General features: G+C 41.3%; 1 non-coding gene across 1 annotated transcript; it reads left to right on the top strand.

The window, feature by feature from the left end:
- The first annotated feature begins 980 nt into the window (after positions 1 to 980).
- Positions 981 to 1,052, top strand: Trnas-acu (transfer RNA serine (anticodon ACU)). The gene has a single exon. It is a non-coding gene; the product is annotated as a tRNA-Ser (tRNA).
- Positions 1,053 to 15,127: the final 14,075 nt, after the last annotated feature.

Raw genomic sequence — 15,127 nt, forward strand, 5'->3', positions numbered from 1 at the left:
AAGACGACGCCACTAGGCTGATAACCTGTGAATATTTAATAGTATGTTCTTGGTTGCCTTCGGAATCGCTGATTGTTGGTAGGACGTCTCCCGCTAATAATTATTCATTGTTCACGTTTCTACGTTTCTTCCCTCTTCAAAGAAAAAAAGAAGAAAAGGGGGCAAAAGAGAGAGAGAGAGAGAGATACTGGCTAGAACAGGCGGATACAGAGGTCATGTGTACGCGAGTTTTGTATGATCTTATGAATGGGTGTGTGTGGTTTTCTTCCTTTCTGAAGATCACTTTGGCCGTAAACGTTTGTGGACAGTCTTTCCGTCGTATCTGCCTGCTGCTGCCAGCCATGGTGGCCGTGCGGTTCTAGGCGCTCCAGTCCGGAGCCGCGCTGCTGCTACGGTCGCAGGTTCGAATCCTGCCTCAGGCATTGGTGTGTGTGATATCCTTAGGTTAGTTAGGTTTAAGTAGTTCTAAGTTCTAGGGGACTGATGACCACAGCAGTTGAGTCCCATAGTGCTCAGAGCATTTTTTTTTTTTTTTTGGCCTGCTGCTCGGCATGTGAATACCAGTCCACCTCCTTCACAGTACAGTTATTCCCCCATGAAGTTTGTTGTAAGTAGTGCACTGTACACCAGCAGAAAGTTTGATGAAATGCAATTTCAGAGACTTTATTAGTCTCATACAGAACTCATGTTATGCGTATAGATTGAAGCGGCGATTGAAAATTTGTACCAAGGCTAGGAATCGAACATAGATCTCCTGCTTGCTAGGCAGGTGCGTTAGCCACTAAGCTGCCCGGGCCCAGAACTTTGCAAAACTGCACCGATCACTCTAGCATGACTCCTTCCTCGAGCAAAATTCTCACTGTCGCTGTAGTCTACTCTAAATTCCGCCTTACATACGAGCAGAATTGCAGAGACCCTCGACGTTCTGGCATGTAAATGGAGGAGGAAGGCTTGCCAGGGTAATCCATGCTAACGGCTGCGCCAGGGTGGCTCAGTGGCTAGCGCACCTGCCTACTAAGCAGGAGGCCCGGGTTAGATTCCCGGCCTTGGTACAAATTTTCACTCATCGCTTCAGTCTTTACATATACGTAAAGGGCAACGATGTGCATAATTACAGTATCAGAAGGAAAAAATGATGTTTATTACGACACACACGAACAGGGTTTAACAATGCTGCAACCAAAAGTTTCGATCACTTAGACATAAAACACCTAATAGACAGCAAAGTAAAATTTGAAACTAAACAGAAGGCGTTCCTCCTTGATAGTTCCTTCTATGCTCTAGAAGACTTATCTAGTGATGTAATGTGTAAATGGTGATGGGTGGGAATTACAAACATCTGTCATTAATGAAAAAACAAAAAAAAAACTTATAAGTGATCAGCATGGAGGTAAGAAAAATATGTTAATATAAAATGACTTGTTCCACATCATTGCGATTTATCATGCAAATGAAACGTGGAACTTGAAACTGACTAACGAACTATTGGTAAATGACAAAGTATGTTATAGACTTACAAAGCTTGAAAACCTGAAAATGAAATTCAAAAGTAGAAAGAAGCAGATGATGAAAGTAAATGTACATTTCAATTGTGTTACGCTTAGTTATTCCTTAAAAAACTGACAACTTGTGAGAAATATTCAGGGAAATATACAAGTAGGCTACTGCGGGAAAGGTAGGCCTATATGTGACAGGGGTTAGGCTATCATTACTAAAAATGACTTAAATAAACGTTGAAGCAAAATATCCATTGTTCAGGGACTAAGCGTTTGATACAATTCATTTAATCACATTTATAATATTATACAATGCTGGAGCATGTTTACAATATTGTATCGTCTATTTACCCTGTAAATTGCTATTGTGGTGACTCACTGAATAACGCTTAGTAGGTAAGATTTCAAAATTATAAGATGTGTAAATTACAGAGAAGCTAATGCCATTATAATCTAATAAAACATGAAATCTATTCTGGATGGACGCATGCCTCTATGCGCTTCTGTTTCTTTGATATTTCAATAATCGTTCACTTCGTTGACATGTACAAGATACGACAGCATGTCTCACTTTTTTCCTCATTGCACACATCTATGAGCTAGCAAAGAACATTTAAGTAAGTTTCTTGCAGACGTGAACATTTAAGCATGCGAGTTGAAAGCTAAAAATGTAACTAATATCGACCAGTACCAGTAAACAAACAAGCATTGCTATCGGAGTCCCAACGTCAGTTGCTATTGATAGAAATACCGCAAGATGTGGAATTAAATGGATCACGAAAGCATGTTTTTCACTTCACCTCCTTCTCTTCTTGGTTATTCAAATCATCATCATCATCATCATCATCATCATCATCATCATCATCATCATTTAAGACTGATTATGCCTTTCAGCGATCAGTCTGCAGCATAGCCCCCCTTATACAGTTCCTCCATGATCCCCTATTCAGTGCTAACATTGGTGCCTCTTCTGATGTTAAACCTATTACTTCAAAATCATTCTTAACCGAATCCAGGTACCTTCTCCTCGGTCTGCCCCGACTCCTCCCACCCTCTACTGCTGAATCCATAAGTCTCTTGGGTAACCTTGCTTCTCCCATGCGTGTAACATGACCCCACCATCTAAGCCCGTTCGCCCTGACTGCTACATCTATAGAGTTCATTCCCAGTTTTTCTTTGATTTCTTCATTGTGGATACCCTCCTGCCATTGTTCCCATCTACTAGTACCTGCAATCATCCTAGCTACTTTCATATCCGTAACCTCAACCTTGTTGATAAGGTAACATGAATCCACCCAGCTTTCGCTCCCATACAACAAAGTTGGTCGAAAGATTGAACGGTGCACAGATAACTTAGTCTTGGTACTGACTTCCTTCTTGCAGAGGAGAGTAGATCGTAGCTGAGCGCTCACTGCATTAGCTGTGCTACATCTCGCTTCCAGTTCTTTCACTATGTTGCCATCCTGTGAGTATATGTATCCTAAGTACTTGAAACCGTCCACCTGTTCTAACTTTGTTCCTCCTATTTGGCTCTCAATCCGTTTATATTTCTTTCCCACTGACATTACTTTCGTTTTGGAGATGCTAATCTTCATAGCATAGTCCTTACATTTCTGATCTAGCTCTGAAATATTACTTTGCAAACATTCAATCGAATCTGCCATCACAACTAAGTCATCCGCATATGCAAGACTGCTTATTTTGTGTTCACATATCTTAATCTCAACCATCCAGTGTATTGTTTTCAACATATGATCCATAAATAATATGAACAACAGTGGAGACAGGTTGCAGCCTTGTCTTACCCCTGAAACTACTCTGAACCATGAACTCAGTTTACCGTCAACTCTAACTGCTGCCTGACTATCCATGTAAAGACCTTTAATTGCTTGCAAAAGTTTGCCTCCTATTCCATAATCTTGTAGAGCAGACAATAAATTCCTCCTAGGAACCCGGTCATATGCCCTTTCTAGATCTATAAAGCATAGATACAATTCCCTGTTCCACTCATAACACTTCTCCATTATTTGCCGTAAGCTAAAGATCTGGTCCTGACAACCTCTAAGAGGCCTAAACCCACACTGATTTTCATCCAATTGGTCCTCAACTAATACTCGCACTTTCTTTCAACAATACCTGAGAAGATTTTACCCACAACGCTGATTAAAGAGATACCTCTGTAGTTGTTACAATCTTTTCTGTTGCCATGTTTAAAGATTGGTGTGATTACTGCTTTTGTCCAGTCTGATGGAACCTGTCCCAACTCCCAGGCCACTTCAATTATCCTGTGTAGCCATGCACTGTTGCAACAATGAATCTTGACTGAATTGCAAACCTCTGGAAGGGTGTACTAATTTCTTTTCCGGCAGTGTATTCACGTCCTCGGGACTATGACACCCCTTAAGAAAATGCTTGCGATTTCATTACACGTCTCTACTGTAACACTACAAATCCACGGACTCTTCTGCTACAACTTGACCACTCACATTTCACAGCATTTACACGCCACGACGACTCGTGAGACGTGAGGCAGCGCAGAGCCACAGGCGGAAGACGATGCACGTCGAATCGTCTAAACACGAACGGTGCTCTTACCAATTGTACTGAGATACAATGTTTTCTAACGTACGTCAGCACTAACACGTGGAAGCTTCTTTAACTGTCTGACCGCCAAATACGTTCAAGTGACTACGAGAACATAGCTGACACCAGTGTGCTTCCCGCGTCTAACGTGCTGGTGTCCTAGTGCAACGCCGCGGTGAGCAATTCAGTCTGTATTGCGACTATTAACTTTTATGTCGTTTTAATTTCTACATCATATTATCCACAATGTGGAGTACACCAGGCAAATTCAGAGCACTTCTCCTTGGGTGCACTGAAAGGCGGGAAACGTCCTCGAAAAGCATCCATATTCAGAAAGCGCCAAGCGTGCACTCGACAGCGGCGAAAATGTATCACTGACAAAGGAGGGAGGGGTGACTAGCAAGGACGAGGAAGCGGGGGAATAAATGTGAACACGGCCGTACAGAAAATGGCTGGAGAGGCCCTGGGAGATGGAAGCAGCAGCAGGAAGCGGCGGAAATGGCGGGGAACAGACAAGGCGACGGAGCAACGGCGCGGCCGCACCGCCTTCCAATAGCTGCCGCTGTCACAGCTCGGGGCGTATTGTTATTTATGACTGCCGCAGAAGGAAGCGCTGCGCGGCTTAAAAGCGGCCGACTTCCCTTTCAGCCTAACGACTCCCTCGTGACCCCGTCAGAGGCAACGCCTTACCGTCAGCGTTGGCTGACGTGGTGACTCCGATGAAAGCAGCTCGACACTTTGATGTGTATGGGGCAGATTATATGTCTCTGGATGTCAAAATGCTTTCATCCTCCGATAACATCAAATAAAGTTTTCAGATAAAAGTAAAGAACCCCAGATTTGCGTTATTAATCTGACATAAGAGAAAGCGGGAGAAAACGAAACAGGAAAATATGGAAAACTCAAGCAAACGTTTCATTTTTTATAACTGAAGTCGCTCATTAACTAATCGTTACATCTATACTCTTGCACGGATAGTTGAGAAAGGACGTTTCCAGCTTGAATAAAAATGGTCACACACCTACTGATGTGGGACAGTGTTGTGTAACGAAAGTGGAAAGCTATAGCTCCTGGATTTTACATTCTGCTACACGAACTCCTGTAGGTGGCAGACTAAGCGATTTATTTATTGTTTGAGAAGAAAAGGAGAGACTGTTAGATCACTGATCCAGACGTATCTGTTTGTTGTATTATTCCTCCCAGGAATTTCAACTTATCACTTGTTTCCCTTCTGGCAATGTCTGTTAATGTGAAAAATGCCCGGTTGCACCATACATCTGAGTCAGTGTCAAACGTCAGGTCCCTCTATTTCTGGCTGGGTGAGTAATTTCAGAAGTCAGTGTAAACCAATGGCACACCACCTCCAGTAAGGCGATTCATAGCAGAGTACTTTGGTATTGAAACCAACCTTTGCGTCGATAACAGCCTTACCTTTCTTTTGTAATACAGATTTTTTGTTTTGTTTTTCGACTCATAATGTTTCTGGCTGGGGTGATGAGGCGGACACGAATTTCTCCCTGTGCCACCCTCAACATCTCAGAGTAGCCCTTGTAACCTACATCCTCAGTTATTTGCTGGATGTATTCCAATTTCTGTTTTCCTCTACAGTTTTTACCCTCCACTGCCCCCTGTAGTACCATGGAAGTTGTTCCCTTACATCAGAACAGATGTCCTACCATCCTGTCAATTATTCTTGTCAATGTTTTACGTATGTTCCAAGTTTTATACTGGCCAAGAATGTCCATTTTTCCAGTGCTAATCAGCTTTCGACGATCTTCTTGTTCCGCCCGTCATGGATTATTTTGCTACCTATATAGCAGAATTCCATAGCTTCATCTACTTTGTGATCACCAATTCTGACGTTACGTTTCTCTATGTTCTCATTTCCGCTACTTCCCATTACCTCCTTCTTTCTTCGATTTACTCTCTATCAACATTCTATACTTGTGAGACTGTTCATTCTATTCACATCACGTAATTCTTCTTCATTTTTACTGAGGATACTAATGTCATCAGCGAATCGTATCACTGGCGCCCGTTCACCTTTAATTTTAATTCCACTCTTGAAACTTTATTTTATTTTCGTTATCGCTTCTTAGCTGTAAAGACTGAAAAGTAGGGGAGAAGGGCTACGGCCCTATCTTACACCCTTATTAATCCAAGCATTTCGTTCTTGGTCTTCCACTCTTGTTGTTCCCTCAGGGCTCTTGTACATATTTTTTATTACCCATCTTTTCCTACAGCTTATCCGCTGTTTTTCAGAATTTCGAACACCTAGTCTCATTTGACGTTGCCGAGCTCTTTTTCCAGGTCGACAAAACGTATTAAAGTGTCTTCACTCTTCTGTAGTCTTGCTTCCATTATCAATCACGACGTCAGCACTGCCTCTATGGTCCCCTTACATTTTCTAAAGCCAAACTGATCGTCATCTAACAAATTCTCAATTTTATTTTCCATTTTCCTGAGTATTATTGTTGTCAGCTACTTGGACGCATGAGCTATTAAGCTGATAGTGCGATAATTCTCCCATTTGTCGATTCTTGCAACTTTGGGAATGGTGTGGATGATATTTTCCCCAAAGTCAGACGGTATTTTTGCCGGACTAATATAGTCTACACACCAAAGTGAACAGGCTTTTTGTTGCCACTTCCCCACTGATTTTATAAATTCTGATGGAATGTTATCCACTCCATTTCCGTTATTTGATCTTAAGTCTTCCAAAGCTGTTCTCAGTTCTGATTCTAATACTGTATTCCCTTTTTCATCAATGTCGACTCCTGTTTCCTCTTCTATCACGGCCTCAGACAAGTCTTCTCCCTCGTAGAGGTCTTCAGTGTACTCTCTCAACCTGTCCGCTGTCTTCTGTGCATTTAAAAGAGGAACTCCCATTTCACTCTTAATGTTACCACCCTTCCTTTTAATTTCACCGAAAGTTGTTTTGTCTTTTCTTTGTGCTTAGTCAATCTTTACAATTATTTCTTTATTTTTTTCCTCCAGCCATTTAGCCTTAGCTTGCCTGCACTACCTACTTATTTCATTCGTTAGTGACTTGTATTTCTGTATTCCTGAATTTCCGTGAAATGTTTTTGTACTTCTTTCTTCCATCGAACAGCTGAAGTATTTCTTTATTACCCATAGCTTCTCCATAGTTACTTTCTTTGAAATTATGTTTTTCTATGCAGCATCTGTGATTGCCATTTTGGAGGTGTCCATTTCTTTTCAACTGAACTGCCTACTGAGCTATTCCTTATCGCATTATCTATAGCCTCGGACAGCTTCAAGTGTATCTCTTCATTCATCAGAAGCCGGCCGAGCTGGCCGAGCGGTTCTAGGCGCTACAGTCTGGAACCGCCCGACCGCTACGGACGTAGGCTCGAATCCTGCCTCGGGCATGGATGTGTGTGTTGTCCTTAGTTTAGTTAGGTTTAAGTAGTTCTAATTTCTATGGGGACTGATGACCTCAGACGTTAAGTCCCATAGTGCTCAGAGCCATTTGAACCATTCCTCAGAACTTCCATATCCCACTTCTTTGCACCTTGACTGTTCCTGACTAGTCTTTTAAACTTAGCCGACTCTTAACCACTACTAAATTGTGATGTGAGTCTACGTCTGCCCCTGGGTTTACCGTATAATCCAGTTTCTGATTTCGGCATCTCTAACTTAACCTTCCCGTATCATCCGTCCTTTTCCTAGTACACCTCCTCCTTTTGTGATTCTTTAATAGAGTATTCGCTGTTACCATCTGAAATTTATTGCAGAACTGAATTAGTCTTTCTCCTCTTTCATTCCTAGTACCAAGTCCTTATTCCCCGTAACCCTTTCTTCTACTGCTTTTCCTATACCGGCATTCCAATCCCTCTTGACTTCCATTTACGTACTGAATTACGGTACTTACAATCATTCTAAAGCGTAAGCAGACTTCCCTCAGAACAATTCTTTGATACCAAAGGGTGGCCGCTTCCAGTGCCTCTCGTGCTGGCGCGAGAAAATCCTCCATCGTTCGGCGCCAGCTGTGTGTAGATTCTTGTGCAGTGGGAACACCCCACTGCTCGAGATTCACTCCAAATCTTGTGATACTGTGTGTCTTCCAAGCTACTCTGTCCTTTAGGGGCCTTCATACCATTACTTTAATTGCGCAGTCTGTCACGTGTGACGGCATATCTGAGTGAGGAACTGAACAATTACCGGAGGCAACTGTGCCGTTCAGACTGGCCGTTCTCATGCACCCGAGACTCACCCTTTGTGACGACAAACGGTGCGGTGCCCTGAGATGATAATACGTTTTTTACACCCTTGTCGTAATCTGTATCTGAAGCCTACGTCGTAACCATCATGGCCTCCATGACAAAATCGATCTTTTGCCTTTTATTGAAGGTTACTTTAATTTTTCTGAGGTCTGGGATATAGAATGTGCTCCATATTCACAAAGAATTTAAAAAATTCTCACTACGCACGATATTTTGTCAGTATCAAGGCGATGATAATCCACTCATCCTGATTATTATGTTATTCGTCATTATTCCAGAAATCCTGTTAATTGTCCTTCAAAATAATTATCATTATACTTATCTTCAATTTCTCTATCGGTTTTCTCTAACCTACCAACACAATTAGAAACACCATATTAATTTTGTCTTCAAGCTATCCATCTAATCTTCAGCATTCTTCTGTGGCACCACGTTTGAAAATCTTCTATCCTCTTCTTGTTTCACTATACTCTAAATACATTCAGAGAAGACTTCGATCCACTTAAGTTTATATTTTGTGTTAACAAAGTTTTCTTTTGAGAAATGCTATTCTTCCTATTACAAGTCTACATTTTATATCCTCTGTTCTTAGGTCATCATCAGGTACTTTGTTATTCAAGTAGCAGAACTCATCTACTACTTTTAGTCTCTCATTTCCTAATCCAATTCTCTCAGGAGCGCCTGATTTAATTCGACTACATTCCAATACTCATCTTTTACTATTGTAGATGTTCATCTCTTGGTCTCTGTTCAAGGCACTACGCATTCCGTACAACTGCTTTTCCAAGTCCTTTGCCGTCAGCAGATTTCTTAATTTTATATCTTCTCCCTGAACCTTAATTTTCTTTCCACATTTCTCCTTGGTTTCCTCAGAGCTTGCTCAATGTAGTTATTGAAGAGGCTATAAATCTACCTTCCTCCGTTTTCAACTGCAGCTTCCCTATCATGGCCTTCAGCTCTTTTAAGTGCATGTTGTACAATTACCTTTGCCCCCTGTATTTTATCAGTTCCAACTTGGAAATTTCAAAGAGTGTACTCGAGTCAACATTGTCAAAATCTTTCTTAAAATTTACAAACAAACCTAGATTTGTCTTTTTTCAATTCATCCTCTACGATAAGCTGTGGAGACAGTACTGCCTCACGTGTTCCTACATTTCTCTGAAACTCAAACTGATATATAATGAAGATACCTTGGTATAAACACCGACGATAATCAAAACATTCACCTAAACGAGAAAAATCGTTTGGCAGACAATCATTAAAATCCTTAATAAAGCAGCATAACTGGCCAAAGAAGCTTGCAACTGCCTTTACGAGCAATAAGGGTGTATCACAATGCAATCTTGATTGCTATTTATATCTACAGGTCGATGCGTTTCTGGTGATACGGTGCTTGTTACCACTGAATCTAGTAGCAAGAATAAAATACACGCAATATTTGCCCAATAAAGCTCAAAATGATAAGGAAGAGAACCTATTCAGCACAAAGCAACATCGAAAAAGAAAACAAATCAGACACTAATACTGGATAGCAAGAAATCTGGGACAGGGCAGACACCGGCAGAAGAACCTACCAGTTCCTTTCCTAACGTATCATGATTGTCGTACTTTTCCCCGATAAACGCTACCTGTCAGGACATAGTCGACATCCCTGTTACTTGCTGAAAATAAGACATTGCACGACTGATACTTCTGAATAGCAGAAATCAGCTCCCCCGATCACATTCTCTGGGAGTGTTGTAACAATAATGTACCTATAATAATTTTTTTTCTTTATGTATTTAGATAAATGTTTCTTTCTGAATTTATGTGAAATAATGTAAATATTATTTTAGATTTTTTCTTTTCGTGTCATGTTAAAGAAACTGTACACAACTTTTGAAATGAATGTCATTACTTATGTTAGATTTTCAAGCAATTTGATGACCAAAGGAAAATGTATTTAATGTTAAAACTATTGTAAAATGTGTAAATTGTAATTTAAACACTTGGTCCATACGTAGGTAATGCATTAGAATATGTGTAGTAGAAAACCTGTGGTGAATACCCTACCTGTAGGGGCGCGGGAAAAGGTGGATGCAGGCGAGCGCGGGAAAACGCACACTGGCGCGGTTCGGCACAACGGGCTCAGTCTTACAGTCGGAGTTGAGCATCGGTCAGAGGAACATGTACTGTACCGAGGAGGCTATCTAGGAAAAGTGGATTCCATTGAGCCTCGGATGGGCCGATTCCGACGACTACTTGGCATGGCTATTTCCTCAGGCACAAAATTGGAAAGATTACGACGCTAAGAAGAATGAAAGTGCCGATACTGTGAGAGCCTTAGCCGTGCTTGTATGTGTGCTGTGCTGCCCGCTATCTCGCTGCCCGCCATCCGCCGCAACTACGTGCACAGGTCAAACATTTATTTCATCTTTAGAAGTGTATCTGTGTGGACCAGTGTTGAAACTGTTCTGACTGTTAAATAATAACGTGACTTTTACCAGAATTGCCTTAGCCGTCACTTATCCTAATCATTGACCTAGACAGGGTCCTTACCACATATTGTGCAACCCGAGTATCCTGAATTGAAAGTTTACTGTTAGTACTAAATTATCTGCAGACCAATTTAAGCTATAAAGCAGTTTGAGAGTTAGGAATGCCAATGTAAATGTTAGTAAAGAACTACAGTGTGATTAAATTGAAAGATAAATTATGAATTGAGCTAGCAATGATATTTAATTCATTTGAGATTGAAAGAATGTTAGTCAATTACTCCAGAAGCGTGACAAAAGAATAGTAATCCATAGGTTGATAATTTTGAGTGTTAATGTACCTTCAGGACTTACTAGTTTCAGCATAACGACCGTAACAGTTTCAGGGCCCCCCCCCCCCCTTGTCTCTTGCCTATTCTTGCACATTTTGAAGTGTACTGATCAGAATTGAATAGTAAAATTAATTTCTATGTTAAACCTAAGTGTATTAGTGTTTTTTCCAATTTTAATAGTGACATTGTATGTGTGTTTTCAAAATTGCTGATTCTAGGGTAATCTATGCCCGATTTCAGTCTGATCAATATACAAAGTGCAGCTCGTAGTAATCATTGCTGTGTGGTGTTGTGTAATTTTAGCTCATCCAAATTAGTACAAAAGAAGAAAACCTTAGTTCAGTAGATTCTTTCTGGTTCTAAATTTTGCTATAAAACGCAACATTGCTACGTGTCATTATGCTTGTACATGCTACCACTTGTACTGGGAAAAACTCACTCAATGCCTAATTAGGCTGGCGACCGTATTATTAATCATTGGTAGTATCTACTGTGTATACTTCTTGTCCATGCGAACGCGTAATTGTGCCTTACTTTTGCTTGACGCCTCACTGTAGTTACTGACTGAATAAGTCCGAATTGCTTCCATTAGGTACACGCGGTCGACTTTTGTACTAAATCCTTGTTTACAAGGTGAAGCCCGTGAACTTATTACAGTACAGGCTTTATTGAGCTAACGCACGTCCGACAGGGCGGTAGTGTTACAAGTGGCTTCCCGGTGACAGGACATCCAGTTGTTGTCGGTTACAAACTAAAGAAAAGACCGAACAGTGGATGTTCAGTGGCACGAATAGTAATAAAGTTCAGTAAAATAAACTGCAGTGTGAGTCAAGTATAATAGTGTGGTACAGTTGGTATTCAATATGGACAGGAACGTAGACAGGGTAGATGTGCCGAGCGAAATGGAGAATGCGGCTAGTAGTAGCAGGAGTTTACGTGGCCAGATAACAGATGGCGTTAGCGGAAGACAATTGGCGTACATACAATACCATGAACACGTCAACGAACAGATTGAAATGTCGCGATCGCCTCGAACACAGCAAGGGACAAAACAGGAAGTAGAGGGTGACTTTGTAGATGATAGTGGGTACGTGAACGAATCCACTGACATATTTGATTCACCGCAGATAAAGAAAGAACCGAAAGAAACTTTTGAAGTAGGTTCGGAACACACGGATTCCGTAGAACAAAACAGTGTAAAAATTTTGAGCATGAACGATCTATTAGAACAATTAACCAAACAAATTGCAGGACAGACTGAGCAACTTAAAACGCAGAATGAGCAACTTCAAAAACAAGTCGGCAATCAGGTTAATCAGCTCAAAACACACGTTGACGAGCAACTTAAAACACAGAGCCATCAGCTAAAAACACACGTTGACGAGCAGCTCAAAACACAGAATGAGCAGCTTAAAGCGCACGTTGACGAGCAACTTAAAACACAGGGCCATCAGATCAAAACACAGAACGAGCAGCTTAAAACTCACGTTAATCAGCAGATCAAAACTCAAAGTGATCAGATTAAAGCACAGGTTGAAGATCAGGGAATTAAAATTAGTAAACAACTAGAACAAGTAGAACAAAAAGTGGGTAATTTAAGTTCTGTGGTAAATAATATGAAATTTGAAATTGACTCCATTAACAAAAATATGGATACTATGCAGGAGGAAATTGGTAACATTAATAGTAGATTCGATGTTGAAATTCTCAACATCCAAGAGAAGGTAGAACCTCTGGTTGAAACTAAGGTAGACGAAAAAGTTTTCGGTCTTAAAACTGAGATCGTAAACGAATGTCAATACGGAATATCTCAGTTGAAAAAGGTAGTTGTAGCCACTGAAAAAGAATTAGGTGAAAAAGTAACCGGATGTGTTCAGAATTGCGAACAAAATACTACGAAAATTCAAGGCAGAATTTTCGATCTGGAGAGCAAAATTAAAGATAGGCCTGGTGTTGTCTGTAATGGCACACCGATTACGAAGCTGTTAGAAGGCGAGGAACGCTTCGATCCCGCCAAGAAACATAACGGGTGGCATCCGTTAGACTTCATCAAAAATTGCGAGAGAATATTTCCTGAGCACTTGTCTGATCAGGAAAAGATAAATGTAGTAATTAGCGCTTTAGCAGGTGACGCTAAGCGCTGGGGAATCAATTTAAATACCGAACGAATGACGTTCGAAGAATTCAGGCAAAGTTTTACGGAAGAGTATTGGTCTGAACAAAAGCAGGACCATTTATGGCGCGAATTTATCATGGCCAAACAGCATGATAACAGGGGCAGGAATTCTTTGAAAGATTTCTGCGAGTATTGGTACCGAAAATTGACACATTTAAGAGGCCGGAGATCAGATTCAGAAATTATCTGGGAGCTATATAAAAAGCTCCCAGAAGATTCAAAGAGGTATGTAGGAAGCAACCATCGTAGCTTCCAAGCATTTCTCGAAAGAGTCGAAGACGAAGATCATTGGCGCGAAAGTCGTGCCAATTATCAAAATTTTGGTAACCGTAATAACCGAAACCATGACGAAAGAAATGACGGCGATGGATTTCGCGTCAATGTAATACAGAGAGGAAGAGGTAGAGGAAGAGGCAGAGGAAGTTATCCAGGTCGCGGTCGAGAGTACACCGCGCAAAACAATAACGACGCGGGAAACTAATTTCCGCGAACGTTGCGGGCCAAACGGAAGCGGACAATACATACCGGCCCCGATTTAAGAAAAGATACCGGACTGACCGCAATGTAATGAGACAGGCTAGAGACAGGCGTGAAACGACGCGACGTGTTGTGGCGAGACAAGCGTCAGGTGCGAGCCAGCGTGAGTCATATCGGCCGCACAGAATACTCCAGGTTAACAGGCGAGTGGAGTATCAGAGAGCAACGGCCCAGCCTAGCGGAACATCTGTTCAGAGAGAAGCCGCTAGCAATCCGGCAGCAGTAGGTGCGAACGTAGCCGTAAGAGATGATGAAAATTTTACGAGTAATAATTCCGTGGCAAAGGAAACAATATATGAGACTGTGAGTACACAGGGAGTTGCGGTTAGCAGTGTTCGCAATGTGGTAAAGGGCGATAATGAATTAGCAGAAGTAAATGATTGGCGTGTGCAGATCGACGATCTGTACAAGGGCCTAAAGCAATGTGAGTGGGAGGATTTTAAGAAGGAGTATGAGGCGAGGAAATTAGTTAGTAGAAAGGGAAATGATAGGGGCGTCAATAAATTGACGTGGCCCAAATTTGAAGAGGGGAAAATAAATAGCGCCGCGCAAAGTACGCGTGCTGCCGATAAGGGGAAGGTTAATGATAGGAAGGATTTGGAGGATGAAATCCTCAGCATTGACGAAGAAATAACTTCTGCTAACAATCCGCCAATAGTGCAAGCTGCTACCGAGAGGCACCGTGGAGAAGGGGCAGATGATTACATGAAAGTAATTAAAGTCCACGAGGATTACACCGAATATGAAGTCACAGTAGAGGTAAATAAAGCTGAGGATGAGGCCGTTTCGCCAAAAGAGGAGATTGAATTAAAATCTAAGCCTGATGACAATACCGAGGAGGAACTTAGTGCCTGTCTCAGAAAAGCCTTTATGTTAGAACCTGATAGCGATCCGGAATGGTCGGATTCCGACGATAGTTCAGATGATGAAATATACGTAAATACCGACAAAATTGAATATACTAGCTTTCCCTGTTGTGCAAAAGTAGCGTACTTAAATGAATCTGATGTGGAGGAAGAAAGTAGTGGTGACTCTAGTGAAGATGAATTTTTCGGGGTAAAAGAAAGTGAATATACTTTTACCGAAAGAGGGTATGAAAAAATCAGTGAAATCAAAGAGGATGTAGTTAAGTACGATATTGTACCTAACAATGACGAAGTGTCAAAACAGAATCCAGATGTTGTGACTGAACAAAGAAAGAAAGAACCACCGGACGACTCAGAGTTTATTTCGCAAAGGGTTCAGGTAATTAATGACTTTGAATTACCGGAACCAAAGAAAC

The sequence above is a fragment of the Schistocerca cancellata genome, chromosome 8 (assembly GCF_023864275.1).
Source record: "Schistocerca cancellata isolate TAMUIC-IGC-003103 chromosome 8, iqSchCanc2.1, whole genome shotgun sequence".
In the NCBI taxonomy this organism is placed as follows: domain Eukaryota; kingdom Metazoa; phylum Arthropoda; class Insecta; order Orthoptera; family Acrididae; genus Schistocerca; species Schistocerca cancellata.